Raw genomic sequence first — 21,420 nt, 5'->3', positions numbered from 1 at the left:
TAGTGGAAAATAGAGACCGTTTTGCGTGTTTGTGTTTTAATATAAGGCCCAGACTAGGAAACTGCTGGCATTTGTGAGAAAAGTTTCAGTGTAATACAAAGCAGTCCAAAAAACTGGGTCAGGACAAATAAGGATCCCGCACTTGTTTAAAAGATATCACCCCATGAATGAAAACAGCGAAAAAGATGGCAAGCTGGCCCAATGCATTAAACGCTTCTGCGGCGGGGATCAGTCTTTTTGATGTGCGGGTACAGGTCCAAATACTGGTAAGGCCAACAAGCGTTACAGCCTGCTGAGATCAATAAAGTAACAACTTCGATTGGATAACAATAGTAATGTATCTAAATATGTCCTATATAAAGCGCTTAGATGACAGCGCTATATAAAAACAAATCATCAGGTCCTTGCATGAGGGTGCGCAGTACGTTACTGTATCTGCCAGCAGGGCCCGACACCGACATCACAAAAACACACATTGTGTGTGTGTGATGTTGTGTCGGGCACTGCTGGGCAGATACAACAGTCATTTCCTAACTTTCCTGTTTGAGAAGCATGTGACACACACCTGCAACTCAAACAGGAAAGTATCTGCCCAGCAGGGCCTGACTGCCGACACGACATCACACACACCCAGGACACTTGACTTACCTTAGGTAGCTCGTAGCTGTTGAGTAGGGTCTCTGTCTCTCTCTCCCTCCTCAATAACGCCAACCGTTGGAGGCCGCCCACGCCTTCTTCTCATTCAGCACGACGAGAGCATGCGTCACTGCCTGGCTGCTCCCTCCGTTCTGGAAAAAAATACAGGCTGAGGCTGTGCAGCAGTGCACTGCGCAGGGGCATGTGCAGTTTGTTTTCCGGGGGCCCGGGCATGTTTCAGGCACGCGGCACGCATGGGTGAAATGTGAGAAAATATACCTTTAGCCTGCAGACAGTCTGCAGAAGAAATGTTAATTTTGCACACACACAGTGATGGCTGCAGCAGCTTGCAGACGTTTGCAACTGCAGACAGTGCAGTGCACTGCACTGGGTTTGTGCACGATCTGACCCAACAAACACTTTAATTCTGGAGGGGATAAATGCCATTCTATCCCCTCTCACGTAAAATTATGGGGGGATTTGTCGCCCTGACCCCCCCATGTCCTACGCCCATCTTCTATGCACTAACGCTCTGTATTACCTACTCCACTTCCAAAATTATTCTTTACCCCACTACCAATACTACTACTTACTCCCTCTTCCTCACTTGCTCTTCCATGACCCCCACTACCGCTATCTCCTTGTAGCTCCACTCCCAACAACTACTACTACCACTATGCTACGCCTACTCTACACTCCTTTTGCTCTCACTTCCTCTGGTCTCTCGGACACTACCTTCACCACCTCCTGTCCTCACCCTACTGTTGTGGGGCTTTCCATACCCCCAGTGATGGTCTGTGAGCCACCAGCTACCCTGGTCACAGATTCACACAGAGATGTCTGCTCGGTTCGGGCTCCCCAGTCGCACTGACGGCTCGGGCACGCCCCCTTTATTTAAAGGCATGCAGCGGAGAGCAACGTCACTCTGCTGTGTGCCGAAGCCCTTAAAGGGGTAGCACTACACTCCTCCTTTTCCATGAGGACACACAGTAAACACGTGAACTTGCATAATGAAACTGAACTCAAAACACACTAACAATGTTAAAGCACACAACTGTACCCTGCGAAACCCCTTTATTCACAGCCGCCCCAGTGTCCTCCCGCCCCCACGCATGGCAGACCCCACCTGGGTAGTACACAGTCATTGCTCCAAAACATAGTTGCTGAGACGAACAGGCTTCCCTCGCCCTGCCCTCAGGGGGTACCTCCTGCTCACCTCGGGGAGAGGAGTTCCACTGGTAGCCGGGACACTGATAGGAGATCGAGGGGGGGGTCCAGCACCCCTGCCCTCATCCTGTATGTCCACAACGTCATGGTCATGAGGAGCCTTGGACCTGGGCTCCCCCAGTTTCTTAAAGAAGCTGACATTCCTCGTGACAGATGCCCTGCCATCTGAGACGGTCACCATGGACCCTTTTACCACAATCACGTCCAGCGGCTCAGGTTCATATGTCAGAGATAACTTCCCACGGGGGTTCCTGTTTCGATTTAGCACTTCGTCCCCGGGCACAAGTTGATGAGGTCGGAGGCCTCGCCTCACATTCTCCTGCTCAATTCTCAGCCGTCGTTCCTGCTCAACCTGCTGGTCATTGTTTATTCCCAGTTCCTTCTCTCCGACCTCGGGCAGTAGCCCCCTCGGGCACCGCTTGAATAGGGCTTCTGTCGGGACCATCCCTTTAGAGGTGTGTATGGGTTTGTCCGATAGACCCGCAGGAACTGATACAGTGCCCTCTCCAGGCACCACCCTTACCCTTGTGCAATTCGGAACACTTTATTCAAGGTGCGCATCAGTCTTTCCGCCTCCCCATTGGCCCTCAGCCAGAGCCGGGTGATTTTCCGATGCTGCACTCTGTAATCATCCATCAAGGTTGCAAATCGTTCGCCTTGGAATGGGGCCCCATTGTCCGAGCACAGGGTTGTGGGGAGTCCATGAGCAAATACCTTCTCCACTGCCACCACCACCTGTTCGAAGGCCACTGATTCGAAGAATTCCACTTCTGGGTACCTGGAGTACTCCTCAACCACCACCAGGAGGTTCGTGCCCTGCAAGGTGGAACCAAACTCTGCATGGACAACCTCCCAGGGACGCGTGCCGTGGGGCATGGCTTCAATGGCGGGCTCTCTCTGTGCAGGAGATGCGGCTTGGCACTACACGCATGAGGCTACATATTCATCAACCCATCGCTCGAGCTCAGGTTACCATACCTTGAGGCGAAGGCAGGCCTTGGTGTTTGCGGCCCCTTGATGACCTTGATGGGCCAAGCCAATTACCTCTTGGACTTTGGCCTGAGGGACCACAATCCGATCTCCTCGCAGCAGCAGCCCGTTTGCCGAGAACGACGGTTCTTCCCGCACCTTTCACAATTGCTCGAGCACCACTTTCGCCTCCTGCGTGCACCCTGCCAATGACTCCAGCATGCTCCGACAGGACCCTTGCTGCATGGCCGCTCTGAGGATGTGGAAGCACTCGTCCTATGTGGCCGCCGCCTCCAGTTCCTCCAGTGGGAGGGCATTTGGGGTTGCTGCCTCGACCACCAGTCGAACGTGATCATCGGCCTCTTCGGCACAGGTGACCATCTCGCTGTCAGTGTCCCCCCTTGGATGGCGAGACAGATAGTCAGCCGCGTTGTTGGAGCCAGGCCGGTAGACTAGCGGGACCCCATATTCCAGAAGCGCAAGCTTCCACCTTTCGATCCTCGCTGGTGGTTTTGATGAGGATCCGGCTAGGATTGGCAGCATGGGTTTATGGTTGGTAACCACTGTCACTGGCCTACCCAGAATGTACAGCCGGAAGTGCCTGCACACCCACAGGACTGCCAGGGCCTCCCGTTCTATATGAGAGTAGCGCTGTTTAGTCTCAGACAGGGCCTTGCTGGCGTAAGCCACCGGGCGGATGCTGGACTCAGCTCCTGGCAGCTCTTTAATAATATCGTCTATAGTCGGTGTGAAATGTCACTCCCTCCGGATCGCCTTGTTGGGCAGTCTCATGCCTGCGCAGATCCTCACAGAATCAGGTTGCTTAGGTTTTCTAGCAACCACAATAGGGGACACCCAGGGTGTCGGACCATCCACCTTCTCGATGATGTCGAGGTTCACCAGGTTGTCCAGCTCCTTGTCTACCAACTCTCTCAGGTGGAAGGGAACCCTGCGGTGCTTGAGGGCAATGGGCTGCACCAATTCATCTATGTGCAGCCTCACTGGGTCGCCGGTCATACATCCAATCCCTTGGAACAGTTTAGCATACTTGTCAAGTAAAGTTTGTTTGTCCTCCACATACACAGAATACGCAAAGCTTACGAGTCCCAGGGCTTCAGCCGCCGCGCAGCTTAGCAGTGTGCTGGTGCTGACGGGGGTCAAGTAGAACCGTGCTTTAATTTTAGAGCCCCCATGCCCCACCTGAGCTACAAATGCACCGTCCAGGGGAATTAAATGTGAGCCCCCAAATGTGAAGATTCGAACCTTCGGGGCAGAGAACTTCCGGGGGCAGTCCATGGCATCATAGTGTTCTCTGGCCATCACATTGACAGGCGCCCCCGTGTCCACCAGCACAGGAATGGGAGAGTCATTAACTGCCACGATTCACCTCGGCTGTCTTCGGCTCTTGGACTTGAGGGACTCTATGCTGGACAAGAAGAAAGTGTTCTCCTCTTCTTCCTCCTCCTCCTCATCAGGTTGTGCGCCCTCCTCCCCTTGGTCAACCCGGGTGACATTGTGAGGGCGAGACTGTCTAAAGAACCCAGACCACAATGGTCCCTGGGCACCATCACCGGCATGGACGCTCTGCACACCCGGGCATAGTGGTCTGCCAGGTCGCAACACCCACATGTTCTTCCTGCTGCCGGACACTCTGCAGGGTGGGGCAGGTCGTACCCACACTTTAGGCATGCCTCCCCTGGCTTTCCGCCCCTGTTGCAGAAGTTTCCAGCCGGCCTCCTGGCACCCCTGCCACCACGCCCGACTGGGCAGACCTCCTCCATCTTGACAGGATGTGCATCCGCCTCCATTCTTGATGCCCGAACCTGCTATATTTCCTGGCAGCGACCTAGTTCTAGGATGTGGGGTAAGGTGATCACCGGTTCTCTCAGTACCTTAGCACCCTTGGATGAGTTGGTTCCTGACCATGTTGTCATGATTGTCCCATGCACATGCCACCGATAGCCTCGTGAGACGGCCATAGAACGTGTCCAGTGTCTCATCCCCCTTCTGGCAGGTGGATAGCATGACAAAACGCTCATACTCAGCATTGGCCAGGGGGAGGAAGTCATTGTGGAGAGCAGTCTTTGCTCCACCATAGGACATATCTGCAGGCTGGAGAGAATCAAAAATGTTGTGCACTCAACCATTCACACAGACCTATGTATATGCACCACCCCATCCAAGGATTGGCACTTACCTATTCCAATAGACTTACCTGACTACGGGGGTGTGGCAGGAGAAAGCTATAGTGAGGGCTCATATGGGCTTGTTAGCCCCGCCACTTTTCCCATTCTGCCACAGTGACTATATCCTGGGTGTGTTTGTCCCAAACATAAAAATGGGACTATTGTTTCCTCTTTGTAGGCCTAATTTAGTTATTAAATTCCGTGGTGGCATAGTGGGTTAAGGCCTTTCTGGAGGCCTTTGTGTAATATTTTTAAATCCCTGGGTGGTTTGTTGTTTTTCCGAGTATGGACTCCAGCCGATGCTCTCTGAGCCGTACAGCTCTCACGGGCATGGGGCCATGTTCAGACACTCCCAGCTGTGTCCCTCGCTGTGCCGGGTCCATCCTCTTTGTCCTTGGCGGACCCTTTGCTGGTATTGTGGCAGCCGTGGCAGCCCCAGGAGAGGAGGCGCACCTGCTGCCTCAACGCCCAGCACCCCGCACTGCTTATGCCGGCGTGGATCCTCTGGCGCTGGCCCCCTGTAGCATCCTGCTTGGCGGTCTTCTTTGGCGACCCCATTGCCTCAGCAGGTAAGAAGGGGTGGGGGGGGCCTGCTTGCTCTCCGGCACCTCGGTTTGTTGGGGCCAAAACGGTGGCCCATTTCACAAGCAACAGACGAAGGTAACCCATGAAAAGGGCTCTGACAGTGTTTTTAATGGCCTATTGGACGACTCCACATATGGTAACAGGCATATCTCCTGCGGAGGCTCTGCTACAGAGAAATATCAGCTCAGTGATACCAGTGCATAACTCAAGGAAGTTCAGGGACCTAGATAGGGCCTGGTCAGCCAGAAACAGAGAGTCCATACCATAACGACATGGAAACTCTACATAGAAAGCGAATGCCCTCACAAACAAAGTCAGAGATCCCACCCAATCTGTTGAATAGAAGAAATACGCAAAAAAACAATCTGCCACATGAGGTGGCTTTACGGATAGGGGAATTCCAAAAGGTGTTCATGGTCACTGTTCGAAGGCAAAACGAAACAAGGACAGGACACGTAGTTCCTTGTGGTTCAAAACCATCCCCATTCCCCACCAGTGATGCCTGAATAATACAGACCATGGAATGACCATGCCGGCAGTTAGGAGAGTGAGCTGAATGTGTCCCCTGAGCCAAGAGAGGTGTCCAGGCAAGTCCACACTGTGGGGAAACAAGATGCGCAAATAGGGCTGACAGAAAGAAGCCTACTGTCCAGGCTGAGGGACTACAGCATGGATCCAGAAGAGGTTGGTGGTCCAGTACCAAATGAAGGACGCAGGTGGCGCTAAGTTAGTGATAATATTATCATGTGTTCTGCTTCAAGTAAAGTAGGGATGTTGTAACAGTCCACTCACGTATTAGCACGTGCGGCGGACATGACGTAGTTACATCAATAAATGGTGGCCAGAGTGTGTTGATTGCTTCGCTACTGAGGGAGAGGCCTACCCTCTCTCATAACACCAGCCAGAGGGCTCATCTTCGGATTACCCTACCCTCTCTCGGGTCATAACACCAGCCAGAGGGCTCATCTTCGGATTACCCGGGCTTCCCGTCAAAGCATTTACAAATGTCCCACGCAGTGGCGTAAGCGGCAGCCCAGTTGGAAGGAAGAAAGGAGTGAGACACAAAGCAGGGGCCACAAAATAGTCCAAAATCAGCATCCGAAACCGAATCTCACTCAGTACAGATCCGTCACAATGCAGATGGCATGCAATAAAAACTGCGCAGTAGCCGCTGCGTAGTCACCACACTTCAAACTCCGAGGCATTGAAATGGACGATGCCTCACAAAAGTAACCTTGATGGGGCGAAGCAACTAACTAGCCTCAATTACGGTTCCCAAAACATCTTGGAGAGGATTCCTTACTCAAGCATTTTATGGGTTACACAATTTCGAGGCGCAAAACAGGCTATGGCAGGTTGCATGATTCAAACAACAGGAGAATGGCTTGGCACAATCTGTTCCTAGCCACACCCTCAGCCATGGGAATCCTAACAGGGACGCATGGCAACTCGGCCCTCCCATCACATGTACTTACAAGTTACGCGCTAATCGCGAAGCGATGTACACGGCACGCAATACAAAAACAAATTAAGGGCCCGATTCTGAACCAGGTGTTAATTGCTGAAAAAGTCGTTTTGGGGCTTAGCTACACTTTATGGAATTAACACCTTTTCTTATGTTGTTGGATTTTTCCGAAAGCGCAACTTTCGGATCCTGTGCTCCTTTTGCTAGGACGGGCTGAAAACCAGCCTGGCAACCGGCAATTTGGGAAACCGCAATTTACCATGACTATTCCGGTCTCACTCCTCCACATTTGCAACACTGAAATGATCGTTGAAATACGGTACCCCCTAGGTGGCGGTCCGCTTTAAAAGTTTCGCTATTGTGGAGGAGTGACACCAGAAGGGCACAGTACTATTCAAAATGTAGTGCTGTGGACGCCAAATGGCACTGAACTAGTGCAGAACAAAGTAGAGAAGGGTGCTGCTTTCTGTGCACCTAACCTGTGCCTAGCGACGTGTAGCATGTCATTGTTAGCAAATGCATTCGTTTTTAGGCAATGGAAATGCGGATGTGGACAGGGCCGGCCTTAAGGGCAGCAGCGCCCTGGGCGAACTGGCGCCCCCTGGTTAACAGGGGGCGGGGCGGAAGGGGGCGGAGCCAGGATGGGAAACTTTTTTTTTAACCTCCTTGCTCCGGTGAGGAGGTTAAATAGGTGCCGTTAGCACCCCATTTTCATTGAATGAGCCCACCATTGCGGGTTTATTCAATGACAATGAGGCGCCTGACACACCTTCTGCCACCACGCCAGCTCGGGGGAGCGCTTGAAAGCCCCCCCCCCCCCGAGCTGGCGTGGTGGGGGACTAATGGCGCCTTTTCTTGTGAAAAGTGTCCAAGGCAGAGGGGCGCATTTAAATGCACCCACCGCCTCGGGCACCTTTTACAGTAAAAGGCCGCCTGCTGCGCCTTGTCCCACAACGCCAGCTCGGGGGAGCCCTTGAAAGACTCCCCCGAGCTGGCGTGATAGGGGAAAAAGGCGCCCTGGTGGGCGTGGTGCCCCGGGCGGTCGCCCGGCTCGCCCCCCCTAAGGCCGGCTCTGGATGTGGCTTTGGTACTTGCATGCCAGGGGAGTGATTGGGAGGCTGATTTCCAGACTTCAAGGAGAGAGCTAACTGATGCCAACAGGTAGTCTCGCCATCACTTTCATTCAATTACGATGTTCATGCTATTTAACGAAAATGCTGCAGACACTTGCAATCCGCCCCTTTTCTAAGAAAAGAGGCAGATTGCATACAGTGCACTTTCGTGCACTGCGCTGACGCCCAGGCCCACTTCAGAATACGCGTGGTGGATGGGCGTCAGGAAAAGGCGCAGTGAAACCTGCTATTTAGCATGCTCACAGCGCCTCGATGAGAATCGGGCCCTAATATTCTAAGGGTCCCCATAATGTAGCAGTGGGGAGCCAATACGTGAGCACTTCAATGTAAACAGCTCTGTGCTGCCAAATTGTGGCCATTTGCATGACGGAGTGCAAATGTGCAGGGCAAAAGGTGGCATACAAGTATGTGCACTGCCTTTTGTCCTGCACTTTTGCACTCTGCCGTGCAAATGTAGTGGACGCTCTCTGCCATGTATGCATGACAGGCAGCATTTACAACTACAATTAAACCCTGCCTGTCATGCGTGCATCGTAGGCAGTGTTTACTTGTAATTGTACATGGTAGGCCGTGTTTACAATGGATCCCTATGGAGTCTGCCTTCTTGTTGGGGCTGCATGAATACTGCGGGCTCCAGAGTGATCGCCAGCATTTCTGCCAGCATGAAAAAAACATGCAGGCGCAAATGCTGGAGCATTTGTATGGCGGAGAGGAAAAGAGGCGGCGGAAATGCAAATTACGTTACGCCCGCCCTCTCCGCCATAATAATGGGACAAAATGAGCTGTGACATCAATGGAAGGCTTTTTTTTTTACATCTTCCATTGACGCTACAGCTCACAAGGAAATTGGCTCCTAAGGGCACCAGTGTTTGTGAACCATCTGCAACATTGCCATCTTACATTGTTAAAGTTGCAGCAGAGGGAAGATCGTTTCTTCCGTTAAACAGATAGTTGCACGTTGCCTCAAGGCACCCTCGCCACAATAAGGGTTCACAACTGCGAAGCATGTTCTCTGACAAACCATTGTAAGAAAGCAAACTAGTGAAGACTCATCAACATCACACAGAATTATCCGGACAACAAGGGAAGTAACACATGCGCATTCTTCACAAGAGTTCTGCAACTTCAATGTTCGGATACGCTGTTTCCCTGAATCTTGGGGAAGACATTCTGGTATTGGCACATACGTTCCATGAAGAGAAAACTTGGGAAGCGCCCGTTGGCTTCGGCTTCCTCGGTATTAGTGATGTCAGGTATTTATTTGGATGCTTCCCACTGGCATTGTGTACCTCTGGGTGAACCCCATGATGAGACCCAGTTAGAGAGCAGCAGGAGCGTCCCCAGAACATTGGGAATTCCTTGCGTAATGTAAAGTGGTCTTATGCACTTCTGCTTCTGACAAAAAAAGCCAGACCAAGGAGAGCTGAGCAAATCGGTACCAGTCAAAACAGGGGCTCTGGCCTGACACTCGCCTGGGGCAGTGAGCGGCCGACCTAAAGCCCCACCTGCTACCCGCCTGCCCAAAAACAGACTGTTGATGTTGAAGCTGCTCTGAACAGGGGTGTGTGTGTTATCGAAGTGGGCACCTTTAGTTTAAAGGATCCCAAGAAGTGCCTAGGCTACATTTCCTTTCTAACTTTCCGCTTTCCGGCTGGGATGATAGGACATGGCAGTGTACAGAGTTTGGATGTCCAGGCAATTGTCCAGAGATGCTCTTTTAATTTGGCGTGTTCACTTTCAAGCAAACACACACACACACCGCCTGTGCAGCCAGCGAGTTAGTAACCTCCCAATTACTTCTGAAACACATTTCTTTTGTTATCAGGGATCACTTTCATGTTTATGGAATTGGCAGTGTAATGACAAACTCCCAACTGAAAGACCCCACAAAGGTTCAGTTCCTACAAACATCTGTGTGCATTTCCGAGGCAGTTAAAGCGAATAACCCGGTGAAGCTGCCTTTTAATGATTGTATTGTATCCATGAGCTAGGTCTGCTAGCTCGACATACACAAAAGGTTTGCTCCTAGGTCGATAGTCAGATCTTCCTAACATTCTGCATACGAATAAGATTGTGGGAAAAGAATCGGTATAACCAAGTGGCCTTATTATGCAACTTCTTAAAAAGTGCAGGGGGGTAAAAGTGATATTTTCCAGGCTCTCCTTATTTTGCATTCTGGGTCTTTTAGTTTTCCGTCCAGGATGTGGAAAATAAAACTGCAGCAAGGAGCCAGGTGGTGGGCATTTCACTCTGATTCACCACAATGGCTGGTGGTGCCTTCGAGACAGGGCAGAAGATAAAGCAACATGTCCTATCGCTACGGATTAAAGTACAGGGCCCACATATTTGGCAGGCAGCTACTGATCCTTTGTAGAACGTACACTGATACTACTATCTTTATTTAGGTGTTTAATAGCATTTCAGATTTATTTTAAATGTATTAACAAATTGAATCAATTCTTGAGGCTCGTAATTTCGCAAAATATCACAGTGAGACTAAGGGGCCGATTCATGGAACAAATGTGCGCCGAAAATCTCAGCACAAGCTGGCGCAAGCGTGAAAAAAAAAGCGCATGCACACGCGTGCGATTCAAGGAAGGGCCTGTGCGTGTTTTCCCCTGGATGTGCGCCAAATCCGTGCGTGGCGCACAAGGGAGCACACGTCATTGCAACATCCACAGTGAGACTAAGGGGCCGATTCATGATACAAATGTGTGCTGAAAATCTCAGCGCAAGCTGGCGCAAGCTGGCGCAAGCGTGAAAAAGCAAGCAAATGCGCACGCGTGCAAATCAAGGAAGGGCCTGCTCGTGTTTTCCCCTGGATGTGCGCCAAATCCCGAACGCCGTGCGCGACACGCACAGGGAAAGCACACAACGTTGGCGCACACACCAAAAAGGGGGTGGGACACGGGGCGTAACACGCGGAATGGGGAGCAATGCGTAAAAAAGAAGGCATAACTGGGGAAGTACTGCAGGGAAATAGACAGAACGCCCACACGCACGCGAACAACACGTATTTATGGAATCGAATACGGGAAACACGCGCACGCTAATATACGCGCACAGGTGTCAACAAGTCCACCACGGGAAGGCAGGTGTAAGCGTGCCCGTGCACAGTATAAAAGTACGCGCAAACAACAAACACGTATATACAGCTACGATGAATGCCCCATTTGTCGCAGCACTGGTCGTGGGACACCGCAGGAGGAGGAGAATAGCCAGGGCCTGCATTTTTTCACCCCGGACTAGCCTTTTTGGGATGCCTGACGACCAGGTCGATGGCAGGTATAGGTTTCCACCTCGTATCATCCTAGACCTGGTAAGGGAGTGGGAAGATGACCTTACATTCCCCACCCTGTGCACCCATGCATTGAGCCCCTTGGAGAAGGTGGTTATTGTCCTGCATTTTTTGGCCACTGGGTTATTTCAGCAGACTACTGCCATAGTGGGGGGGTCTCAGAGGCCATGCAGTCACGCTGCCTACACCAGGTGTTGGCAATCATGACTGCACGCCCCTCAGTCCGCAGGCACATATACATGCTCAGAACACCCACAGAAAGGCAGGCAATGGTCCAGGTCTTTTACAGGGTGGCACACTTCCCCAAAGTGCTCGGTGCCATAGATTGCACCCATGTGGCCCTACGTCCACCTAGGGCCACTGAGAACATCTATTGAAACCGCAAGCACTGCCATTCCATCAATGTGCAGGTCGTATGCGATGCAAAGGGAATAAGCACCTCTGTCTATGCAAACTACCCTGGCTCCACCCATGACAATTTCATATACAGAATGTCCGCCCTGAGCCGGGCACTGGAAGCTGGGCAGCATGGCGACACATGGCTCCTAGATGAGTACAAATGCCTGTGCACATGCATGCATGTCACACACAGACAAATACACAAACCCTAATAATCACAAACATCACCTCCCCAGGGGACAGTGCCTACCTTCTGAGCAACCACATGACGACTCCAATCTGGAACCCCACCACACCACCCCAGGTAAGATACAACGCTGCACATATTGCAACCAGGGGCATAGTGCAGCGCACATTCGGAGTGCTAAAGTCTTGACCGCTCTGGTGGGCAGCTACTCTATGCACCCCCAGTAGTGTGCAGGATAATTGTGGCAGCATGTGTCCTCCACAATGTTGCAACACAGCAGGGTGTACCAGTGGACTTGTGGTGCCCCCCCATCCCAAACCACAGGCACAGGCGCTGCCCATGGGAGGGGATAGGGCACGTGGCGAGGCAGCCCGGACCCAGCTTGTGGCCACATTTTTCACCTAAACTCCCACCCGTGCGGAGTGCACACAGGCCTGGCACATACCAGGTGACAATCGATGATGACAAAGAGACAGTCAACTGTCACAACCTTACCACCCTGAGATTGTTGCCATGGAAGTGCCACATTGTGTGCATCCCTAGCTACTTAAACCTAACCAATCCTGTGTGACCAAAAGGAACGCATGCAAGGTGTGTATCACACACCCCTGCAAACCAGCCCATGACAATCCCTGGTATGTCACACAAACCCTCCCAACCCGCATCACCCTTGTATGCCACACCATGACATGGCAAGCAATAGCAAAAGGCCAACACATGACCAATAAGAACCAAAGTGACATGTGATAAATGGAAAGTGGCTTCAGACAATGACGACTGACATGGATTCACATGAAATGACTGACCAACAACCTCCCACATATACCAAGTCATACACAAATGCATTCCACCAGTCGTAGCATGAACATAACACTGAAAGCCTGTTCACATGCACATTGGGCAAGGCAAAATCCCTACTCCCGAACCCGTGTGCTGCGTGTGTCTCCTGCAACACACTGCTCAGCACACAGCACAGTGAGCAGCCATTGTGTTGGAGATACACCTTGAGCATCACATGAAAAGGACTAATTAAAAAAAATAACCAATTGACACATTTACAGGATCCCCAAATGGTCATAGATCATGTGCTGCAGGGACACAGCGGGCCGCAGAAGGAATCTGTGTGCACTTGTGGTCATGGAAGGGTGGTTGCACATGTGGTGGATCATTGTGCAACTGTGTGTGTGTCAGTAGGGACATACACTCAATACATGCATGTGAAATCAAGTGACCCTCAGTGTCCTGTACACATCACATGTGAACATTGCCCATGTGTACACCCCAGCATGTCAAACCACACCAATCCCCTCACACCTGAAAAGTAGAGACAACACAGGAACAGGCATTGACCAGCAGAGTTGACTGCCACCTTGACTGGCAAAAAAACCAAATTGCAGAGAACTCCAAGGAGCCAAACCCACAAACCATGGAAAAAGCCTGTACGTAACCAAAAACCCTGGAAGAGTCTCCAGTAGATGAAGTAGCAGAAAATGTCCAAGCACATGTCCAAACACAATGATACAACAACCAAGGTAGCACAGTTCAACAATGCTACAACAGGATGGGTACCATGTTCGGTACAAAATATACAATGATGATGCACCAACTGATGGGTAGTGTCACAGCTCCTGTGTCCAGGTGCAGGAGTGGCACGAACCAACCCCCCCCTCCGTGGTCTGGGCGCCTGCAAGGTCAAACTTACACAGGCCACTGAGACCCCGGTTGGGATATGTTTTTTGGACAGGCATTGGTATTCAGGATAACCAGAAAGAGGGGCAGGAGAGGGGAGTAGGATTGTCAAGGGAAAGTAGGCAACATACAAAAAACAACTATTCACAATAACACATAATCAATCAGACAAAACATGTTCATCATGCACATTGTACCAAATGAGTCAAATCCAAGCCAAAGAGAGACTTATCTCTGGGGTGAATGCTAGTCTCCTGCCTGCGCACTCTCAGGTCCGCTTACAGGAGCAGTTCAATGCTGCAAAGAGAGTGTGAGTTACTAATCTGTGTGTGTCTACAACACACACATGCAACACCATAAATGCCCCAAAGTAAGTGACTCCTCCACAAACAAACACTCTTGTCTGCTGCTTTGTACCCATACGTTAGCTTGTCCCCGTGATGGTACATACACTGTCAATGCAGTAAAGCAGGCACATGTGGGCACACGGCAAATGGAAGACCAATGCGTCAAGAATCACACATCAAACAATAGTCCCTGGGTGAGCAGCTAGATGCGTATAGCAAGATGCGACTTCAGTACAAGTTTTGTTCTGGCATCCGCAGATTAAAATAGGTAGTGCACGTGTCAATTTGCACATGTAAATGATATGCACTGCACACAAGTCTGTGCCTCGCTGGGTGACCCTGAGCGCTGCTTAATTTTCTGGCTAGGAACGCTACTGCGCTAATGACTCTGCTTCTATAGAGCAGGGTGGACAGGAGGATATGTGCGACAGCCCCTGCGTGTGCCCCTGACAACTTGGTAAGAAACTTGCCATTTGTCCCCCAATGCATTTTAGCTGTACTGTGCGCTTCAACAACAATATCTGTCCAAGCTCCCCATCAGTGGCGCTCCTTAGAATGCATGTGCAAGTGGCCTGGTGGAAGCTTGGCTGCGGTGTGCCCCCCTTGTGCTGCTCACCTTGCCTGGAGCTCCTGGAAACACGTCTGCTTCTGTTGGACGTCTGAGCACAAGCCCTGTGGCACTGCTTGCGCACAATTGTGCATGTCTGCCCCACCGAACGTGGCCAGCTGTATGTCGTACAATGGCCCATGTCTGCTGGCAAAGGTGGTCTGGTGGCTCATTCTCCTGCAGAAAGGGCACAAAACATATAATTAACCCAGGAAAGTTCCCTGTGTGTGTCTCTTCATGCTGGTTGTGACTGGGCCATGTCAGACACCTACATCAGAATTCCTCAACCATCAGTGTGACTTTGACAGGCAAAGGGTGCCGGCCACTGTCTACAGCATGAAGTGCATCAAGCACATGTACAAGAAAGAAAACAAACATACAGCACAATGTATGTCAATTAATGGACACATCAATCATGAACCCACCCAAATCTAAGGCAGCCATGCTGTGGATAAAACCCCCAGAATCCCCACTAGGGATGTTAACACAAGTAGTACAGCAGCAGACAGGCCACAGATATGACAGTCCAAAGCCCTTGTGTAAATGACTGTAACACCGAACCATCCTTGCAAACCCACGGATAAGAGAAGCAGGAGTGGCCTATGTGAGTCAGGACCCCAAGCTGCAAACACATACACAAGACAAACTTGAAGGGCCCAGCTGGAACAGACAATGGATGGATGCTTTCAAAAGCCACAAAGCACCACACCGTCACATGAATGCACAATAGACAAGCAATTTTAAACTATGTTAACTAATTAAACTAACTATAAAAACCTACATTACCTAATTAAACTAACTATCAAAAACAATGTTAACTAACTAAACTAAAATGAAAAATCAAAAATGGCCACATACGACCTGGGGGGGGAGGCGCCCAGGAGGGGGGTGTGAAGCTCAACACCCACATGCGATGATGTTGAGTCAAAAAAAAAAAAAACCTCTGTGGGCTCAACGCCTGCACAGCCCGGCTAGTGTGGGAGATATCACGTCGTCCGAGTCAGCCTCTTCCTGAAAAGGTAGATGTGGTACAGAAGCCTGACCATGCCAAGGCGCAACTTGCCCCTCGTCGGCAGAAAGTCTGCCGGACGGGTGAGCCTGGTTCTGTGCAGCGATGACACGTAGGTCAGCATGCAGAACCTCTTGTGATATACGCGTGCTTCCTCTTGCAAGGTAGCACATGTAACACGGAGTTCTTCCTGCGTGGCCTGGCTGAGCAACTGATGCACCTCCCGGCAAGCATGTAGCTCAGCCAAGACGGTTGGCTGCGCAAACCTCTCCTCGGACCGCTCCCTCTGGGACATCAAGAGGACACCCAGAGTGGATCTGAGGGATTCATACTCGGCCCTCAGGGCCTCCATGTGTGCCTCTGCATGAGCAGCAATTGCTTGACGCAAAGACAACAATTCAGCCTGGCATGCCCAGCCTGAGCGAGCAGGTTGTGGACTGTGCCGCCCGCTGCTGGAGAAGCATCTGCCTAGCAGGGGGGAGCACAGATTGGGCCACACGCTCCATGCTCACAGCAATGTTATCAATTGCTGCCCCCTGGTGTTCTGAATCGGCAGTCATGTCTTGCTCCCACTCAGTATACTTCTGTGGCGCGCGGCCACCGAGTTGCTGGGTTTGACACCTGCAAGTCCCAAGGACCGGCCATCCTTGTCGGGTTGGCACTGCCCGCGGCTGCAGGACTACATTCCCCTGTCGACGTGATGTCCCAGGCACATCAGCGACTGGTGTGGAGGGTGACCCTGCGTCCCGATCCACCACAGGCGGAGGTCCCACCACCATCTGGCCCCTCAGTGCAGGTGTCGCGGACAGAGGCACGCCCACATCAGAATCACTCAGCCCACACGAATGGACCCGATGCACATCCAACTCGACATTGTCGTTAGAGTGATCGTCCGGGCTTGACTCATTGCCATCCACAGACAAGATGGTCTGTAACACATGTGGGTTTTCGTGGTCTACCACCCCATAACCCCCACTTGTGCCGGGTTGCTGGTGTGATAGCAAACCTGTGTCTGACATGACAACACCATCCTCTGGCTCCACTGCGTCATCATCTGGAAAGTGGAGAAAATTTACATTAGTACACATGTCAGAAGCACATAACACACACACCCATAGACATCACACAGACTGACAACACATGAAGCACACATGTCACACACAAATGTGAACCTGGCATGCATGCAAGGTCACTTTGACATAGCATCAGGGACTAGGCATGTAGAACGATGTAACAAGGTTCAGAAGTGGGTTGATGCAGTGCAGGACATGTGTACGTTATCCACTATCTACATGAACAAGTACATCATGATGTGTATCAATTGTCTTGAAGGCAGTGCAAGGGCAAGCCAAGGCATCATGTGCAACGTGCCTGCAATGTGTTGCATGGCTACAAGCAACCCCCCCAAGTGAAAATGTAGGGATGCATTGCGACCAGAGACCTGTGTATTGGCAGACAGTGCTGGCTATCATCAATTGCATCATCTGAGTCAACTGACAACACAGCAGATGATGATGGGACAGAAAGCAGGACATATGATGACCCCTCAGTAGTACAGCCATGTGTGCAGAAGCTCCTACACCAGTTGAAGAGAGTCAGTGGGCCTGAAACAGGGGGAGGCCTGTGCCCTGCACAGACTGTGACACCCTAAACATGTGTGTGGTGCAGGACTGAGCCAGAGTGGGCATGGAATGGATGATCAAAAGCAAAGAAATGTAGGTCATCCTGGACACGTACTACAATGATCATCCAGTCAAGGACACATAGGGACATGTATGGAATACACATGGAGCATGAATGGGAACTCATGTCCCAGCGGAACATCTGCCATCTGTACAGTCCAAGTGAGACAACCTGCATGAAGTGCAGAGGATGCACACCACTGCATGTGTCTGGCAGGTTGGCTGGTGGAAGTTTGCATGTACACAAGAGTCTTGAACAGGCCATTGCAGTACGCCAACTTGATGCACACCTGTGCAATGTTGAAATTGGGGCGCAGGGTTGGTGGAGGGGCAAGGGAGTATGCCTACGTGGAGTACCCGCATGCATGCAGAGGACACATGCACGTTAGTCATGCAATGACATAGTCCCAGTGCTGAGAGGAAACACATCCCAGGCTACATGCAGAAGAGCCATTGAGCTGGAACATGGACTGTAGGGGCAGCTGGGTGACTAGCATGTGATTAGGGTGCAAGTGTGGCGGTGAGGACAGTCCCAGTCTGCTCTACATGTCCACTATCCTGCACAATGAGGCACGTATCATAGAAGCATTGCATTACTTGTACATGAGAACCATGTACACATGACATACTGTGGCAGTCCAGCACAACACATCACACAAGCAAAACACACATGTCGTCGACCAAGAGGCAACAACACTCACTGGACGCGACCTCAAAATCTGTCATCTCTCCCACTCCTTCCACCAATTCTGTTGGTATGAACTCAGCAACGAGTGCCTCGTGCAGAGTGAGGTCTTCCTCCTCAGGTGGTGGCCCACCGCCTGTCACCAGAGTCATATTGTAATTAGAGACACGCTTTGCCTTAGTGCTGCGTTTGAGGTCATTCCAACACTTTTTGCACTCTTGTGCTGTGCGCACCTCATGGCCTAATGCACTCACGTCATCCGCAACTTGCTTCGAGTGGGTATTACGAGGGGCAGCCGTAGTTTGACAATTCGGCGCCACTAGCATGTCACAGTTGTGTTCCCGCACATAGTCCACAAGGAAGTCCAGTTCCTGCTTGCAGAAAGGCTTCTTCCTCGACGTGCCGGAGGCCGTAGATGTGTCTGGGGTCCCAGCCTCTACTGCTGGTGCAACCTTCCTCCTCTTGGACGCTGGTCCGGACCCTGGCTGTCAAATGCCGCCCTGATCAGTATGGGCAGTGGCGCTGGTGGAATGAGCCGAGGGAGTGGCAGGTGGAACATGGAGTGAACCCCTGACTTGTGTCAGTGGCTGCTGGGTGCCCTGGAATGGACCCTGCACAGCAACATCCGCTGTGCCAGGGTCATTGACCAGGACTGTCCTGGTTGGTAGACTCACAACCGGGGTGGTGTCGGCTGCATCTGCCCCTGCACTTGCCCACACCCGGCTGGTCGGGGCAGCAGATGACATTACTGCCCCAGGGACACGTGCCTCGGTCAGGGCAGCTCTGCGTGCACCTACGGTGTGCCTCCTGGCCACCTGGAAATCTTCCATGGACTCTTCAAGTGCCAACGCAGCCTGCGCTGGCAAACCCTGAGCCTGGGTGGTGGTGTCCACAGCTGCACCTGCAGCTGCCACTACCCTTGGGCCCGTGGCAGTCGATGAAACGGACTGCCGGGTCACATGGGTGCCAGTGTCGGATGCAAGAACTGCATCTCCTGGAGCCACAGTGGGTGGTGGCATGACTGCACCAACATATGGCACAACATCGTGCCAATCTGGCGCACCCCTGCCTCTTCCCCCCTCTGCAGCCACCCTGGACACCCTGGAGTACTCACCCCGGCCACGTCCCTGACCATACTCTCCATGTGGAGTACGCCCAGCTGAGTCACCCCTCACCTTACGTGGCCTCCCAGCCATGGCACAGATGGAGTAGTGCCGGCACAGATGGAGTAGTGCCAATAGGAGGTGTACACGACAATTGTCCTGGGTGAAGGGGGTGGGATACAAGATGTTAACAGGACCCATGCACCTGCAAGACTATATGTGACCCCGGTGATGAAGTGAGGGGTCACGCAACGCTCAGGCACCCCAAAACTGCTATAAAACCGTGCACGCAACCCCCAGTAGCCCACGTGTGTGGAATTAACCTCCCGCAGTACACGGTGGCACCCAGGGACACGAAAAACACATACTTGTGGGACACGCAGGCTACTATGACCTCGAAAATGGGTACGCGATACACAGGGGCACCCGCAGTGGGAAAAATAGCATGCTACTCACTGTCAGACTAGCGTGATAATGAAAAACACGCGTAGCCAATACCCCCGCCAAAAGAAGAGATATGTCCTTTATCCGCTGTGAGGTTGTGATGGCACGCGAAACAACACGAAGTAGCAACACACACGTCGGTCTCCACGAAAGGCACATACAGCGAACTTCTGGGACCCGCTCACCTTTACCCCGTGCTGAGCGACACACGTGCTCGTCACTTCTCTTACGCGATTAGGCCCTTTCCTCGGATCACACGCATTCACACGCAGACGTGTATTTTTTCACGTGCTGATTCACTACGCACCCGTCATGTGGGGAATGTCTGTGCGCGTAACGTCACAGATGCGCTTACGCGCTAAGGGCCTTTCCTCAAATTACACGCTGACGTGCAGTTTTTTCATGTGCCAAATCACTCCGTATCAAGCTGGCCATGCGACAACACACGGAAGAGCACGCTCCTGCCCAGAAGGCCATTTTCCTTGCCCCCAGAGCCCCGAGCAGCCTCCCACAAGCCATCTGCTGCTGCCTGCCTGCCTGTCTGCTGCCACCGTGCCCTTCCCTTTGGTGCCTGCACATCTGCTCTCTGCAGGGGTCCAGTTGCAGTGACCACCCCTGCTGGAACAGAAGACTCCCGACTGGTGTTCCATCACTCCACAGCCCAGCCCCAGGACCCAGTTGACCACCCACACCTGCCTTGGGGCTTGCCATGTCCAACACAACACCTTCCGGCACCAGTGGCAACCCCCAGCCAGAGAGGCAGAGGGCTGCCAGCTTCACCTCCGAAGAAGTTGGCATCCTGGTGGAGCAAGTCCTGGGGCAGTATGATGCCCTCTTCACACCATCGCGCGCCGACAAGGAAGGACGGAGGAGGATCTGGACGGACATAGTGGGTGCCATCAACGCGGAGGGGGTGGCACCCCGCAACATGAAACACGTCCGAAGCGCTGGGAGGCCTACAAGTCCAGGACCCTCAAAAAGGCCCGGCGCCTCTTAGAGGCAGAGGATGCAGTGGGGCGCCAGTGCCAGCTTACCAACCAGCAGATGAGGGTCCTGGAGCGCATTCACCCAATGCTTCACCACCAGATCCTCAGGATGCAGGCCCATCTGGAGTCGAGCGGTAAGTGGCCATGCATTGCTGTGTGAAACAGGGCATGTTGCAGTGTGCTGGTAGTCAGCTACTTGCCTGTATGTGTGACATTGGCCATGTATGGATGTGTGTGTGCAGGGACATCATGGTGCTGCATGTGAGACCAGTCATGCGTGAACCACATGGATGGTGCATGTGTTACAATGCAACATGTGGGGCAACATGCGGAATGGACACATGAATGCATGCCTGTCTCTGTTGTTGGACATGGATGGGGTGTGAGAGATGGGTGCTGCTGTATGGTGTACATGTCTATGTGTCTGAGTAGCATGTGTGTGACTTGTATACGCCATGGATGCATGACACATGTCCGTGACAATGTTCCGATTCACTGATGCAGCCTAGTCATCCTTGTCTCCACTGTGTCTGGGGTGTACGAGGCCAGATGGATGAAACTACGGTGATGTGTGTGCATGTGATCAGTATGAGCCATGATACGTGAGTTTCGAACCACCATCGTATGTTTGAACAGTTCCTTGGACATGTATGCAAATGTTTTTTGCATGCGCAATGCCTGTTTCTGCATGTGTGTTGACTGCACTGACCCATGTGTTGTGGAGGTACATGATGGAAGTGACGTTTGACAGTACCACTCATGTGCTATTGCTTCCTGTCTAGG

This window comes from Ambystoma mexicanum, chromosome 3p (genome assembly GCF_040938575.1).
Source record: "Ambystoma mexicanum isolate Mex_15411 chromosome 3p, UKY_AmexF1_1, whole genome shotgun sequence".
Lineage (NCBI taxonomy): Eukaryota > Metazoa > Chordata > Amphibia > Caudata > Ambystomatidae > Ambystoma > Ambystoma mexicanum.
The sequence above is the reverse complement of the archived record's forward strand: the minus strand, read 5'-3'. Positions refer to the sequence as shown.